Source organism: Thermobia domestica, chromosome 8 (assembly GCF_964235325.1).
Source record: "Thermobia domestica chromosome 8, izTheDome1.hap1.1, whole genome shotgun sequence".
Lineage (NCBI taxonomy): Eukaryota > Metazoa > Arthropoda > Insecta > Zygentoma > Lepismatidae > Thermobia > Thermobia domestica.
In genome coordinates, this window is record NC_137461.1 from 274,510,401 (window position 1) to 274,528,650 (window position 18,250).

Consider the following 18,250-nt stretch of genomic DNA (forward strand, 5'->3'; position numbering starts at 1 on the left):
TCGACACTAATATCGGTCATTTTGTACTACTTTTACATGTTTTGGTAAATGCCCCCCTGAGACCCCGCTGGTTCGAATTTTTAAGAAAAGGGCTGGGACCTGGACCAAGGTATCCGTGACCAAAATTTGGTAACTCTTAGTCAACTTGTCTGGTCCCCAGGCCGGCCCCGATAGACTTCCTCCTGAAACCCCCCTGGTTCGAAATTTGAAAAAGACGCTTCGTCTTGATAATGGGCCTAGACCAAGATACCCGTGACAAAACTTTAGTAACTCTCGGTTCACTTGTCTAGTCCCCAGGCCGCACACAGACAGACACACACACACAGACACACAAACAAAGTCTTTATTTTATTTATATTAGATTATTTCATTCAAATTTCATCTTTTCCTTTAAATGACTTACATTTCTTTTCCTTATCGCGGGATCTAAGCGATAGGTTACTTAATTTTAAACGATAGGTTACTTATTTTTCTAAAATGTGGCACCACCGAATTCCATACCTCCCTCCACGCATTTTCTTCTTGATAATTTAGGTATTATCTTCCCATTCAGTTATTTCTGCCCCCTCTCCACTCTCACTCAATGTTTTCATTCCTTATACCTGGAAGTGCCATTATACAAATATTAAAGGAAGAAAAATGAACATCATTAAAATATGTCCGCACCCAAAAGGAAAAATATAAGTGTTTATTCACGTGTTCTGCTTAGCCCCCCCGGAAAGAAAATCCTAAATTCGCCATTGGTAACCATATAATATTGTACTATAATATTTGCATGTAATATTTTTGCTAAAAATTAGTTCGGAAATTGAAAACATTTCTGTCAGTATCCTATACAAGCTGGTGATCATGAAAAGTTGCAATGAAAAACGCCTACAAACCTCAACCTACGGATTAGTTATTGAACCAGAAGTACATCCACCGTGGAAATGATGTGGAATCCGCAACAAAAGAACGGAATGAAAATTCAATTGGGTTTGATCATCAACATGGAAATCATATACGCCCATACGACCTCGTTTGAGAGCCTGTCGGATGTAATCTTTTGTTTGTATGGAGAGGAAGGAGAAGCTACTGACTGTAAAAAATCAATGGCGGAACGTCCATCACATCACAACAAGGTGAGAGGATACGTTAATAAAATATATATTTTAGTTTCTTCGTTTTTTTTTTTTAATCAGTGTTTTGTGTGGGTTGAACTAGCTGTTAAAATAATTTTCTTTGGTCATCTTAAGTGCTACATTTGCCCTGATAAGCCTTTTTAGATCTAAATCAATATTTATCCAAGCTCTTTCCCTTGGTGTAATAGCTAGGGTGAGTTGCTTTGGTGCACGTGGTTCCAGGTTCGATTTCTGGACGGAGAACATTACAATTTGAACGCATTACTATGGTTTGGATTCCACCTTAAACTAAATGCCCATGAAAAAAGTGTCCATCTCCCCAAAATGGCTTGCTCGCAATTCCCTCTAAGTTGTCAGTCTTTTCCAATTTACCATTCTTATACACAAATTTACCATTTTGCCCCGAAGTATACCCTTCCCCTTATATTTGTACTCTGTCCCCAAAATTAACCCTTCTGTCCCCAAATTTACCATTCTCGTCCCATATTTACTATTCTGCCACAACTTTCTTTTTAATTATCTCCTCATATTTATTAGTCTGCCCTCAAAAATTACCATTCAGCCTCGAAATTTACTTTTCTCGCCCATACTTACTAGACTGCCTCCAAAATTTACCACTCTGCCCCCACAACTTTCCGTTCTCGTCCCATATTTACGATTCTGCTCCTAAAGTTATTATTCCCACCATATATATTGTTCTGCTCTCAAAGTTTACTATTCTGCCCCGAAATTTACGTTTCTCTCCCATATTTACTACTCTGTCCGCAAAATTTATCACTCCGTCCCCCAAATTTACCGTTCTTGTCCCATATTTAATATTCTGCCCCCAAAGTTATTAACCCCCATATTTACTGTTCTGCACTCAAAATTTACCACTCTGCCCCCCAAATTTATCATATTGCCTCCGAACTTTACCGTTCTCTACCGAACTTTACCGTGAAGCATATTTACTATTCTTCACTAAAAGTTATTATTTCCCCCAAATTTACTGTTCTGCCATTCAAAATTTACTATTCTGCCCCGAAATTTACCTTACTTCCCCATATTAATACTCTGCCCCCTGAATTTATCGTTCTTGCCTTATACTTACTATTCTGACCCAAAAGTTATTATTCACCCATATCAATTGTTCTATTCTAAAAATCTACCATTCGTCACCGAAATTTACCTTCCTCCCCCATACGTACTACTCTGCCCACCAAATTTACCATTCTCGCCCCATATTTGCTATTCTGACCCGAAAGTTATTAATCGCCCTTATTTCTTGTTCTGTCCTCAAAATTTACCTTTCTCCCCAACATTTAGGGGAAGTGCGCACAGTACCGGACGTTACCCAGTACCGGACAGTAGTTGTAGAGTCCGTATCCGATAGATGACAGACGAGTATTGGTTATCATCACCATTGTGTAAGTTCAAGGTGTAGGTGAGCAAGTTGTGACTTGTATCAGGCCAGTGTGGAGAAAGATATTTGCGTTTGTAGCTAAATTGCTGTGTACGTTGGTGCTGTATGTTAAGTTTTGTCTACTGTGTCGACTGTACGGGTAAGCACGTGAGCATTTTATTACATATATGACTTCTCTTATTGTGTGATGTACCCAAGAATGCTAATAAATATTGAATTACGGAACGTATTACTACGTGATCCAACATTCTATGTTAACATGTTAATTTCCCAATACCGGACAGCATGTATGTTTCCAGTATCGGACAAGGACACAATGTCGTCGTTACGGAAATTTTATAATAGTAGCGTTTCTCGTTGTTGTTTTTCCAGGCAAGATGGCAAGCAAGAAAGGGGGGAATGGGTGGAAGAGGATATGAGGAAGGCAACGCAAGCAGTCATGGAAGGGCAAATGAGTCTGAGGGTAGCAGCACGTAACTTTTTGGTACCTAAGAGCACTTTAGAGGATACAGTGAAAGACTTAAAAATTGGAAACAATAGAAATGACTCCTCAAATGGGTCGTTTTGATACAACATTTTCAGAAGAAATGGAGACGCAGCTTGTTAATCATCTAAAGGACTTGGACAACCAACTGCTGTCAATGAACAAAAAGAAGTTTTTCACTTCATAGGGTGTGAAACACAGTTCCGTTAGCACGATTTCTCGCTTAGCTCAAAAAAGGTTTTCATTCGACCCCAGTATGCCGTCAACTTCAAGACAATTTCAGACAGTAGCTCAAGAGATCTACTTAATCACAAGCGAAACAAACAGCAGGTTACCAATGAGAAGAAACAGAAGTGAAACCAGCCAAATTCTAACATCTACGCCATACAGGAAAACATTAGAAGAAAAACGTAACAGAAAGCAAAGCACAAGTGATAGAAGAAACGAAACTGAAGAGCATGCAGTTTCAAGTAGACGAAGATAACGAAAAGGTAGCTAATGAAAGCGAACAGACAGGTGTAAAGAAAAGTAAGAAGTCAATAAGAAAAAAAAAAAACTGAATTTTGACACCGGTGGCACAGATAAGTGCAGCCGTAAAAGCCATCATCACTGAATGCATTATTTGTTCTGAAACAGTGGACGAAGAGTGAGTGCAGTGTATTTTGTGTCACAAATGGGCTCATGTTGCACGCACAAATGAAGAGAATCTTGACTATTATTTATGTGATCGGTGCAAATTTGTTTAGTGCATGTTTATGTTCAGGTGAGATAGGACTAATTCACATGTTGACACTCCTTGTTCAGTACTGGGATATTGGCTTGACATTTCTTTGCTTGTATTATTATTGTTTCTGCAACGATAACACGAGATGTGTTTTATTTACTTAAATCTTTATAGAAGTGCCTTCAGACGTTTTCTACGTTCATATATCATTCTATTCATTGCACATATAAAGAAACAAATGTATTTTATGTTGTGTCCGGTACTGGGTAACGTTTTTGTGTATGTGTGAATTTGAACCTGATTTTCATTTTCATTTTAAAAATATATGCTCTCCATTGTTGTAGTTTCTTTTAAGTCAGCTCATATAATACATGTCCAACTTTAATATGGTTGCATTACTTTCATGATGTACCTCTTACTTATCTCGTGAATTCGAAAAAAACCTTAGGTGTTCGATACTGTGCGCACTTCCCCTACTATTTTGGCCCTCAAATTTACCACTCCCCCCCAAATTTACCGCTCTCGCCCCATATTCACTATTCTGCTCCAAAAGTTATTATTATTCCCCCTATATTTACTATTCTGCGCTCGAAAGTTAACATTGTTCTTTAAAAGTTACCAGAAGAAAAGTATTCGACACATTAGCAGTTCAGATATAGTTTTGAACACTCTTGAGGCAGGTCCTATTAACTGACCTACATATTAGGATGCATTTTAAACATGCTTTTGTTCACTGTTAAAACACTTCAGGGTATTTATTTTGACAAGTTAAACAAAGACCAAGAGTCGCTTGTAAAAAAAAGAAAAATAAGTCCAAACACTGGTTTATTTTTGTAATGTAGATCTTATTGAGTAGAACAACATTACATGCACAAAGACAGGCCCGAAACCAGCTGCACAGGTTTAGGGGGGAGGGACTAAAAATTCTCTTACAAATATGTAAATTATGATTTTTGCATTTTAATAATCGCATTTTGTATTGAGATCTGGAAGGGCTACGCAAAGTTTAGGGGTCCAGGCACCCCTAGTCCCCCTCTGGTTGCCGGCCTGCATGAAGATTAATACTCAGGAATAATTTTCAAGAAAATCGACAGAAACAAATGTTTATGGTGCTAAAAAAATAGTGTCATGGGTTGCCATCAATAACAGGGTCAAAAACACATCAGGTATCATAACATATTTGCATTAAGTTTTGCATTATTACACCAGAAAGAACACACACTAGGGATAATGAGATCTAATATCCTACAACTATCATTAAGTTTCAAAAATTTAGTTTAAAATATTGTCAAGGACTATGTTAAACTCATTTATTAAACTTTTGTCCGTGATTGTACTTTTTAATTTATTGCTCTTCAATATGATTTGCAAAGGACAGTGAAAGGAAACTTCGGATATTTCGAAACTCGATTATGATTTATTGAACAATTCTGTATGTGTAAAAACAGCCTTGAAATTCAGTCTTTGAATTTTTTATCCACGTACCCAGTCTTTTACCGTACACAAGACATCGTGTAAGTGCATACATTGACAAACATGACGATAGCAGTGCATTCTTGGAGGTACACATACTTACTATTTCACCACAAGTACAGTAAGTATATGATCTCCGCATTAGTCGAGAAACAAAACGACTTGGATTCCCTAAGTCGTGGCATTACGACATTTGACCACAGGAAGAAGACACTATATACGACTTGAACATTAGATCTACATTTAAGAATACTGAATTGTATCATCTACTAAATTTGTGTTATACTAACATCAATAGGGCTAAGGTATGCACTCTCTTCATATTTGTCAATGCATAGTCATAATACGGTACTTGGAACAATTACACAGACACGAATACCATAATTACACTCATTAAAATCATACTTCGAAACTCGACCTTTTTTCATTGCATCATAAACAGAATGTTCATAAATATTGGTGACGTTGTCTAGGTTTCTAAAAAAATTTAGTTATTGCTATGGCTACGATAGCTTCCGCGTACGTCCCATTCTATGCTAATCATAAGTCATAGCATAGCTGCATGGTGGAGATTTAAACTTAAAACGATGTCTAAATTAGTGTCTATTTAGTTCCAATTAATGTTTTTTTAGATACGTGCATTTTTTCTTATAAACGATGTCTAATATTTAATTAAATAAATGATGTGTAAAGAAAGTTTGCTTTTTTTAATGATTAATGATTCAATTATTTTAAAAGTTGTTGCTATTTTTACATTTTTTATAATTAAAATAAAGTTAATATAGGAAAAAAATAATTTCCGGAGCCTGCTAATGACTGGATTATACAGTATATTTTCACATAAATGGAATTCGTTGCAATTAATCAAATATGCAAGGGAACAATTATGAAATAGGAAATCTCATTCACAATTCCTATAAGTACCTCAACTCTGGTACACAAACATTAAAAATATGTTCCTCTTTACCTTCCTATAAAAAGTCAACTATAATAATAATAATAATAATAATAATAATAATAATAATAATAATAATAATAATAATAATAATAATAATAATAATAATAATAACAATAATTACGATTCCGAGCTTCGAGTCTAAAGAAATCTGGTAAAAACTGTTTAGAATTCGGTACCGAAACAAATTTTCTGAGATAATCACGAATATTCAATTAATGTATGTGTCAATTTCAGTTCAAATAATTAGTGATATTTAATTTCGTTCCTCGTTCGTGTACTCCTACACAATGGCAAAATTAAAGAGAGACCAGTGGACCTTCTGGTTAGTAGTGGCCATGTTGTTACTAGTCAGAAGTAAAATACTGAAGAATGTAGTGCAGTAGTGGTCGATGTGCATAGAAGTATAGCCTAATGTTCTTTATAAAACAATAGTTTGATTCTTCTTATATATATATATATATATATATATATATATATATATATATATATATATATATATATATATATATATATATATATATATATATATATATATATATATATATATATATATATATATATATACAGTGGCGGATCCAGGATATGATCAAGGGAGGGGCTAAACGATAGTTTGCCATTTTATCCAGTGTATATCTGAGGGTCAAGGGGGAGATATAGCCCCCCTTGAATCCGCTCTTATATATATATATATATATATATATATATACAGGGTCGGATCCAGGATTTTCTGAGGGGAAGTGCACCATAACTACCAAAATAACCAGTCTCATTGAAACTTCAAAGTTACATGTGACGATATTCTTTATACCTGACAACGCTCATACATAGAACGGAGGAAGGGAAGAGGGAGTATTTTAAAGACGGTTGCAAGTGATGTGCAGGAAAATTGTTCTTCTCTCCTCCTGGCTTTTATTTTCTTTCCTACCTGACAAATGTCATATTGCTTTACTTGGAGAATCCTTTTCCTTCAACGCTGAAAAAAAAAAAAAAAAAAAAAATTAAAGCCCCAAACGGAAACATGGAAACATGACGGCAGAAAGTTTCGGAAAGTGTTGCTATTTTCACTGCTAGCTTCTCATTTTAGATAGTGAGATAGTGCACGAATTGGACTGTATGTGCACCGGTACACCCTCCAAAATCCAGCCATATATATATAAAGAGAGAGAGAGAGAGAGAGAGAGAGAGAGAGAGAGAGAGAGAGAGAGAGGGAGAGAGAGAGGGGGGGAGGAATATTTTCGCTTCGTTTAAAATGACGCAGACAACGATCATATCAGATTTTACATTAATTGAAAACAATAGGAAGACCTGAATTACTATTTTACGTAAAATGTAAAATCAAATGCTACCCTAAAAATAATCCTAGCTATGATCCTACTAGATTACATTAGCTCCTTCAAAGAACCTAGTCGTCGGTTTTGTAAACGCATTGGTTCTACCGTGGCTGTGTGTAAAGTACGGAGACCAGCCATGAAGTGTAATGACCGTCCTTGCCATCATACACTTTCACTTTCTTCGTCGTGTTTCTTGAATGACCGAACAAGGCATGAAAAAAGAAAAAAAGAAAACAAAAAAAGAAGATCATTAATGAACCACAAATATATTTTGATACTTACATCATATCATATAGGTCTATTATTAACAAACTACATACTTCTTGTAGTGCTACTATAACGTTTAATATTGGGGTCAACATTTTTATTAATAATTTTGGTTAAGCAGCCTCAAACAATTAAACAATTACCTTGTTTATATTTTTTGCCTTTTAAGCTTCGCTTTTGAAGTTGATTCTATAAACTGTATATGCAAGTGGTAAGTGAATATACATATATAAGTGTACTCCAAACAAACAAACAAACAAATTCTTCATCCTTTTTCAATTAACGTGGTTAAAATACAATCACTTATTTGTTAACACATGTTCTATATGCAGAGAAAGCCGACATGACTACATTTTACATAGGGAATCGTAGATGCAGAACTTTCAGAAAAAATTAGGCCATAATCTGTATACCTGAATAACTTGCTGTTGACCTGCAGCAAGATACAGGTGGATATGTATTTACGATTGTCCATGAGAGGGGACAAGACAGAATTTTCGTGACGAGATAAGAGACGAGACACAGTTCGAGCTCTTGCAATAGAAAGGAACATATACTTTCCGAGACGAGACATTGCTTTCATGACACCTTTTAGAGACGTCATATAGCCTCAACTCTTTGTCTCTTAAACAACGATAACTGCAGTAAGGACACTAAATGGCTGGAAATCGAAATCAGATATATGGAAAAATGAAATGAAATCTTTGAATTTTACGTCCCATGATTATGCCGGTTAGGCTAAAGGAGACGGTGATTATGAGAAATGGATGAAATAGTGGAAGGAAGGAAGTGGGAGGAAACGGGAGAACCCCGTGTTTGTCCACCACAAAGTTCATTTGGCAGGGGCTGGGATCAAACCCGGGACCCCAAGCACTAGAGGTGAACGCTCTACCACTGAGCCACCGCGGCCCCAGCAGATATGTGAGTCGTGATAACGATATCTCTTGTAAAATAATATTGTCTAGCGAGGTATTGTTCCACTTTTCGATTATCTTTTATCTATTTGAAGATATCACATAATTACTGTAAAATTAGCGGTATTTTAATTTCGCAGTGATTAGGCCTCTTAAAAGACAGAGGAAACGTGCTGCCATCTATTAGAATTCCTTTAAATTCATTTTTTGTGTGAGTGTATGTGTGTTAAACTGTTAGAAGAACTAAAGTAATAGAGAAGGGAAAAAAGAGTTGACACTTGGAAAGAGATAGTGTACGAGAAACATCATGTGCTTACCTAAGGTAATCGGTGAAAGATTTATTGGAAAGGAAAGGAAATACATGTAGTATTTATTGATTTAAGAAATGGTTCTGAATGGAAATAACTGGGACATCTTGATGAGAGTACTAAAGAAAGCTGCTGAGTAAGGAGACTGACCAGAAATTTATGTAGTATATAACTCAACAGGTAAAAGCTAGAAAAAAAGGGGAACAAATGAAAGGGGAAAGTGTAATTCGATGTTCGACAAAGATGTTCTCTGTAATCAGCATTATTTAATATCTAGTTTCAATAAAATGTCGAGGAGGAGGATCATAGGGTGGACCAAAAGTATTCAAACTGGGGTACGTGATGACTTCATAGGGGGGAACCTAAAATTTAAAAATAACATACTCGTAGTTTATGAATCGCAGAATCTGAGGAAACTCACGGATACAATGTTGTTCACCACAAACTTATATGGCCTGGGACCGAACCAGGGACCCCTTGCATAAGGGGTGAGCTCTTCACTACTAAGATGCCATGCATCCTTAGTAGGCAAATCGCTAACGCACATTTCGTACCTCTCCAGAATAAGACTGTCGTACTTCAAAACACTGTTAAGTTTTAAATAGACATCGATTTAATATGGAATTTAATTATAATTTCTATGTACGTATTTAAACGACTACTTTTTATTTATTTAATTATTTATGCATGTAAAATTGACATTTTAAAGTTACGACAGTCTTATTCTGGGGGTTCGATGTCTTACAAAAAAAAAAAAAAAAAAAAACTGACTTCATCCCGGCGAAATTAAAATACCGCTAATTTTACAGTAATTATGTAATATCTTCAAATAGATAAAAGATAATTGAAATATGGAACAAGAGCGCCCTAGACAATATTATATTGCATGAGGTACCGTTACCACAAGTTACCTAGTGGCTTTCCGTTTTCAGCCGTTTAGAAACGCGAAAATAAATGCCGATTTTCAAAATGGCTCGAAATCGAAGGCAGATAAGTGAATCGTGATAACGGTATCTCATGTAAAATAATATTGTCTAGGGCGTTCTTGTTCCACATTTCGATTATCTTTTATCTATTTGAAGATATCACAAAATTACTGTAAAATTAGCGGTATTTTAATTTCGCCGGGATGAAGACTCTCAAGTCAAAAATTATCCGCAATTTTGACAAAAGTCTTCTTACATTGTTCACACTGACCTGTGTCCTCGTTTATTTTATTGTTACGCTGTTGTGGTCATGCTCTGAAAGTTTGATCCTATTTTTTCCATTTGTTTCCCTTTTGTTGCAGATACATCATGACCGCTCCATTAGAAGTTTGCACCAAAGAGGAACAAAGAGTAGTAATCCGGTTTTTGTGGTCGGAAGGTGTATTAGGGGCCAGATGATGTGCCATTTCATCCATTAGTTATTCGTTTGTCTAACAGAACCATGTTACGTGCACACTCAGTCTGTGGGTATTTGAGAATGCGTTTTCGAAGCGTTACCCTCTACAGCGAACGCGACCAAGGCGGCTATTTGGTAACTTTACTTTTGCCAGAGTTATAAATCATACTGTGCGCCAGTCAGGGTTTCCAGGTCTTTAGTGCTAAGTCCAGGTCTATAATAGCAGAGTTCCAGTACTTTGCACAAAGCATCTTCAAAGCAGCTGTTTCTTGCTAAAATCCCCTTGCCTGGCAACACGTCTTTCCTCTTTTTTTCCTCCTTTCTTTTGACATCTTTTAAACAGCAGGCGATCTATTGTTCCGAAACGCACCAAATACGCTCGAGCTAACGTTTTCTCCACGTTTTTTTTATTGCTTTCGCGTTTGTGATTAGCCATCCACATTTAAATACATGGTCAGCGTATTCCAAGCGTACGCAAGAGCAATAAAATAATTTTGCAAACGCTACAAATAGCCGGGTACTTAACCTCATGTGTTAAGAATGCTGTAAAATGTCTACAATAAAGAATATTCTCCTAGTATATCCAGTTGCATGAGGTGGTCACTATTTTAAAATACCTGCCTGCCTACCTCTAGAAGTGAATCCTGCGTTCCAAACAATGTATTCGTGTCTAGAACTTTCAAACGAACGTTATTTTGTTATGAACACACTATGTATTCATTTAGTGATGAAGCATGTACCTCATACGGAAGCAACCATTCAGAATTCTATAGAACAAAGAAAAATCTGTGTTTTAACGTGTAAAATGTGAGATTCTGAGAATAACCACACAGCTAAAACATGTTCTTCAAACACACACACACACATACACAAATTTCCACATAGAAGAAAGAAGGAAAAAAATCTTAACAACAAGCGTTTCACATTTTAATCCTTCAGCAGCCTCTTGGTAAAGGAAAATTCATTTCCACACGAGCAATCTTCTTTACCACGCATGAGGAGCGTCTGTTGATGATAACAAGATCAGTTCTTGGGTTTCGTTAGCAGAAAAGACATTTCGTTGTCTAGCTGCGTGGGTACTCCAAACTTTTTTTTTTTTTTTTTTTACCCCAATTTTCTACTCTTCTGCCCTTGAAAGAAAAGAGGAAAACTTTCTCCCCAGCTGAGAATGGAACTAATGTATGATTAAAAAAAAAAAAAAAAAAAAAAAAAGACGAACGATTCCAGAAATATCATGAGACCTACTGTATATTTACCTAGAATATGATGATGGCTAATATTTCGAACGTCTTCCTACTCATTTTGAGAATGGTCCTTTTTTGTCTATTCGTAGGAGTTTGTGAGTTTGTGCTTATCTTTTATTTATTCGTACTGCTTGTTTATCTTTTTAATAAATTTTATTTATTTCTATTTATGAAATAAAAAAGGCAGTGTTGCAATGTTTCTATAAAATGTCATAAAGATTTAAAAAAAAGTCATCAAGAAGTCCATGTGGTGCGGATATATTGCAGACAATTGAGGCGCCTAAGTATCACAAGCCGCCAAATTCATTTTTTTAAAACCGAAATTGAGTTATATATCGTTTGTTATGTGTTTGATCTAAAGGAATTCCATGGAAACTGAATTTTCTTTGAAAGCTTAATATTTCATACTAAAAAAACTAGTTTAAATATGGAACTTTGTACGCGTGTATATGGAGCTTCACTGGACGTTTTGCGAGATTACTCGAAACTAAGCGAAATGGATGTAGCGGATTTTGATATTAGGCGCCTTAGTTCAGGGAAAACCTATTACCCTTCTGGATCAGTAATAGCTACTCGTATAATAGTAGAGCAGTGGTCATTTTAGATCTTAGGGAATGGCAGGGGCGGATCCAGGATGGACTTCTGGGTGGGGGCGGTTGGTTATAATACTACTACTTAGAGCTACTTTTAAGTGCTTCAAACTCTGGGATGGGTTTTATTTATATATATAAAACAAGAAAGTTCCCTTTTCTGGGGGGGGGGAGGCGATTCCCCCTGGGGAATGGGACTTCCAACAATTCATGAGGGATGTAAAGTCGTTTCAAAACCACTGACAATCGACATTGATCACGATCGAAGATATGGCTCCGGTGTAAATTTACATAGCTCCTGGGAAGGGGGCGGAAGATTTCCCTTCAAGCCAGTGTGGAAATTGAAGCACTTTGAGGTGGTGGGGGGGGGAGTTAGTGGGTGCCTAGAAAATACTTGCACTGAGAAAAAGAAATTGTAGGTGGCGTACTTAAAAAGATAGGTTACATGCATAATTCCTGTAGTTTTTGGACTTAACGTACAGCAGACGTATAACTGAAAACGCATATTTTATAATACTTTCTGTATGAGTGTTCCATCTATACGTACTCTCTGTATGAAACAATGTAGGCGGTCAGGATCTCACATACAAATATAGCATATAGCTGACGAAGGTAACATAAGTATATGCATGTGATATACGGAAAACTGTTAGATGTCAGACATTCTACAATGGCATGATGTAACATCTAAGGGCAGCGCTTATGTAGCATACGGATAATGTACGCTCCGTACTGATTTCTATAGTAAGCAAGAGGATACCGTATATTTGTACAATATACCGCTGTCCGGAGAACAGATTTTTCTCTGTGTGTGTTAGGAGAGTACTCTTGCAGACTGTCTTAATTCCTCAACGCATTAAAAAAAAAAAAAAAAAAAAAAAAACGTTTTACTCGCAGGAAAATACTCTTGTACAACATGGAAAATGTTATAATGTCTCTGTTCACAGTATTTTTTTTTTTTCACAAAATGCTTGAAAAATCACTTTTTCTAATGTGCTTGGATACCCTCTGTGAGAGCGTCTCCATAAAGTATGCTCATACTATTTAAGTTACAAATATGCATAACTGCAATTATGATGAATATTTATTCAAAGTAGTTTAACCGCTAGTTTAAAAAAGCAGTATTATACACAAAAAGTAGAACAGATACTTGTTAAAAATTAGGTACAAAGTTGAATAACACAAATTAGCAATTAGTAGTATAAGTATAGACCTACATGAAAAACTGACGACTTCTCATTTGTTTATAAATTTAATTTTTGTAATTACAAGTGACGGTTGATGTTATAATCAAGTTCCCTCCCCACGAAAGCACAAAGGGGACGAGGTTCCGGGGAAATGCTCAGAGGTATCTAGAAATTTCCCCTTTTCCACCCCTTCAATTACCACACTGCTTCAGGCACTCCTTGAAATGGTTACTGTACAAAGAGTACTACAGTATACGTGAACAGGGTTTCTTCCGGAAAGTTTTGTTCAGGGGCGGCGAAATCAAAATATGAGGGGTCTGTCCTAGGTTACTATTTTGATATATTGGCAACAACAATTTAATTTTTCTTAGCTCCGGGAGGAGCTAAGTTCTGTGAAGAGGAGCAAACCTTCCCCGAAAGTATGCGTGGAAGAAACACTGCACGAAAGCAGAGATGGATTGGGCCAGTGGGTCGTGGGTCAAGATTTGTGGGTAGGTCTGTGGGTCGTGAGTTAACAGGATATGACCCACTGCGACTCACCGTGACCCATCTGATCCACCATAACCCACTCTGACCCATCAACCCACTATGATCCACCGGCTCACTCTGCTCAGTGCATTGTGGACAGCATCTTCTGAACACTGGTGAATTTGTGTTACTTTCAAGGCTTTCATTTTTCTTCCTTTTTCATTTTTTCTATTTATTACCTGAGATAAGTATATCTAAGTGAAGCAAGAACTTCAGGCACTTTTGGATATTGATATTTGTAATTGTAATAATAGCAATAGGATTTAGTACTTGGCTTTCAAGAGTGTCTGTGCGTTTTTAGAGAAGTTGACTACGAGAAACAAGAAATATTTTTCCACAAAGAAATAATTATATGTGATATTAAATTGAAATTCATCGTAACATGGCCCATAACAAACACTTTACCATTGTATATCGTAAAGGTCAGATCCATTGGTATTGTAACAGAGCGGTGCTTGAGCGACTGACCTTAGAAATTCAAACTCCGATTAGTGATAATTTCACAGCCTTGATTTATTACAAGTGTAAAGTCTTTAGTAAGTGGAGAGTAGGGCGTGGATGATGGATCAGAATTGATGACGATGGATTTGGCGGGTGGTGGATCATAATAAGTCATAGTGAGTTGTGGGTCAGAGTGAGTCAGTGAGCCATGGGCCAAGTTTCCATTGACTCACGCCATCTCTCGTCCCGAGAGATGTATTATAATGTAGGTCAAGTAGCAAAACATTATAATTTCCGATATATGTTTTTTTAAAAAAACTGCTTCCGCGAAATGTTTCTGCCCTTCCACTAGACCCCCAAGAAACTATTTATAAATCTGACGTCGTCACTGTTCTCGTCTCTTCTCTCCCCCCACAGAATAAGCCTCAATTCTGCCCACCTCCCAATGTTGAAGAAAACTCTGCTTCCCTGATCCTCCACAGTATTGTTTCTCAAGTTCATAAATATTTTGAACTCGCTTTAAAAAAAATATATGGGAACTGTCTTACCCCCAGGGGCTGATCCAGCGGGGCGATCGGGGCTATTGCCCCCCAGAAGAGTTAACTTGCTTATTTTATATATAAATAAAACCAATTCCAGAGTTTGGAGCTTTTAAAAAGTAGCTCTAAATAGCAGTATTAAAACCCACCGCTCCCCAGAAGTCCGTCCTGGATACTCCCTTGCTTACCTCCTCCCAAATGTTGAAGACAGATTTGCGCCGATGCCCATACAAATCAATGAGCTATCAAACAAAGATGGCGCAGATATCCTACAAAGTTAAGAATTATCTACGAGTATTATTGGTTGGAATTGGAATCGGTTCAGAATTGGACGGCGAAATCTCTTCTAACTTTTAGAAAAGATCGGTTGCTTCTACACAACAGTGCATCACTAATTTTCTTGAAAGTATCTATTTTATGCGTTCTCCACAAGTTGTAAACCGAAGTGAAGTCTTGCTTCGAGATGCTTAGCTCATGAAAATTCATCGACGTCGGTCGCATAACTAGAAGTTGCTTGTAGAGATCTATCAAGGTTTGTTCATTTCACGCCTCGTGCGATTCCGGCCCCGTAATTACATGGTTAAAAAAAAATCTAATGGCGTCTTCTTCAGGAAACTATTACAAAATAACTCATGTTATAAATAATACATTTACAAGGCCAGAGGTTCCCCCCCCCTTCTCTCTCTTTGCAAACAATAGAAACACAGCTATCAGGGGACTAAGAGGTGGATTTATTTATACATAAAACTTGTTTACATTAACATTTGATTTGTTTGGCTCTAAGACATTTCTTTCGCTTTTATTTAAATTGCATTACCATGGCTTTAATTTGTACAGGGTAATTCAGAAACGATATTCTTAATTTCCCAGAGTGTGAATCCTGAGATTTTTGCTGAGTCACTCTGCATCTGGATTGCTGTGCGAGGATGAGCATTTTTCCTTTAGAATATGAAAAGACATCGTAACGGAGCTAGCGTGGCTTGCGAATTTCCAGCAATCGCTGCATGGCTGGCCGGTCTAGCATTTTGATGTTCCTGCAACTCACGTTCCTACCTTTCGCCTACCAAAGTAGCGGAATTTTAATAAATAGGTTAGGCTTTCTTTTGCCTGGCACATTGCCACCTGTCTGCCCCTGTTGTGAGGTTTCCTCTTATTTTGAAGTCTCTGCATAATAATGTGGAATTTAAGTTGCAATACTAACTACCAACTTCATCAAATTGTTACACACTGCCGTCCTACTGCTCCTCACGTACGAAGTACAAAGTTTCCCTAACACACCAACAACAATTTTCCGCTATAGCCGCTCCGCTGGCCTAGCGGCTAGCGCGTTCGACTTTGGTTCATGTGACTCCGGTATCGATCTCCACACTAAAGTTTATTTTCACAAGAATTTCATTTCATTAATGATCCGTCTCCCTAAAGAACCTAAAGAACATAACTGAGAGACATCAATCTAAAATTTCATTTAGTTTCAGCCCGGCACGTGGGTTGCCAACTCAAACGTTTTGACTTGTTTCTAACTGATGGTATTCCCGTTAAATTGATAAGTATGTGTATATTTTGAAAAAATGAAATCTTTGAGTTTTACGTCCCACGGTTATGCCGGTTAGGCTAAAGGAGACGGTGATGATGAGTAATGAATGAAATGGTGGAATGAAGAAAGTGGGAGGAAACGGGAGAACCCCGAAAAAACCCACGCACACGGTGTTTGTCCACCACAAAGTTCACTTGGCGGGGGCTGGGACTGGGCTGAATGCACTGAATATAATCATATCATTGTTGAAATGTATTACAACAGGGTCCTCAATACAATAATATTTTTTTTTCCCGAAATAAATAAATTAATTAATGCATAAATTTAATTTTGAAGTTTGATGTCTTTCACGGTCATGTACTAAGCTTTATACGCGTATAACTTTTACAAAGCATACATTGTACAATTATAGTCAAAACCATACCCTCAGAGACTGTGAAGAAGCTAATAAACATTCAGTCACTTTGATCCTCTGCCAATATATTTTATTTCATTAAAATTTACAAAAATAATATTGCAAAGTGGAAGTTTCCGCAACGTTTGAAATAACAAATAACTGTAACTTATTAGGTGAATTACTTTATATTCTCAAACAATAATAATGACCTGAAGATAGACATGATTTCTGGAAGTCCGAAGGCCTGTCATCTCTGAATGCCGGGTACGTTAAATTCTATTAATAAAGGGAATATATGAAGACCTATTTCCTTTAGAGAAATAACTTAATAGCACATAAAATACAAGTAGGAAATTAGATTTGTCAATTTCTGTAGACGTTATAAGTTTTCTTTTTTTTTCTTTTATTTATTTCATTAGTATTTTGTATATTGTTACTTTATAATTTAGCATGTTTTAATTTGTATGTATATCCTTTAACCCTTTGGGGATCCCATGGTACAATTTGTACCATACGGGGTGTTTCATGGTACATTGCGTTACAACTCTCCTATTTGAGCTTTTTCGTCCGTTTTTTTTTTCAAGTCCAGAGGCATTGCAGAAGACATTACGGATGGTTTCACACCTTCCTGTGTCGAGACATAGGAGCTGATGACGTCATAAGTCTAAAATTTATATTTTCGTGTAATACTTTTTTTTGGGGGGGGGGTATGTAAAGTATTTTTGGCGGGCTTATTTTTGCACGTAGAAGATTGAAATTTTGAACAAACATGCAGTCCACCGAGTAGTATTTACCAGATTTTTTTTCCAGATTTCTGCGTTAAAACAGGGGGGATCCAGAGGGTCAAAAAGTTGAAAAAAAGGGATATTTTTACCCAAAAATCCGGTTTTCCTCATTTTCCCGCCTTAGATACATGATGGAGACACGTGAGTCATACCGCCTGAAAGGTAGTTCTATTCTGAAGAGAATGATGGGCGAAACATGACCCTAGGGTAATTAGGGATGTCTCAGGAATTTTTTTACCTGAGATCATGGTGTTTTACGGTAATTTGGGGCATGGTGGGAATTCCTGATAAAATTTCTCCCGCCCTTCGTATTCAAGATAGAAACTTGAAATTTGGCACACACATTTAGTATACCAAGTACTATTTATCAGATTTTTTTTAGATGGCTACGTTCACACAGGGTCGCTCCAGGGGGGCCCAAAGTGTGAGAAAAAAAATTTCCCTCCAAGATTTCCCTTTGATATAATATTTCCCGCTCCTGGTATATGGTATGAGCATGCAAGTGGTATCCTTTGAAATCCAGCTCCATTCTGAAGAGAATGAGGTATGAACCATGATCCTAGGATAAATAGTGACGATGCAGTAGCTGCTTGACTGAAAGTCTAAAAAATATCTCAAAAACCCCGGATCTCTTAAGGGT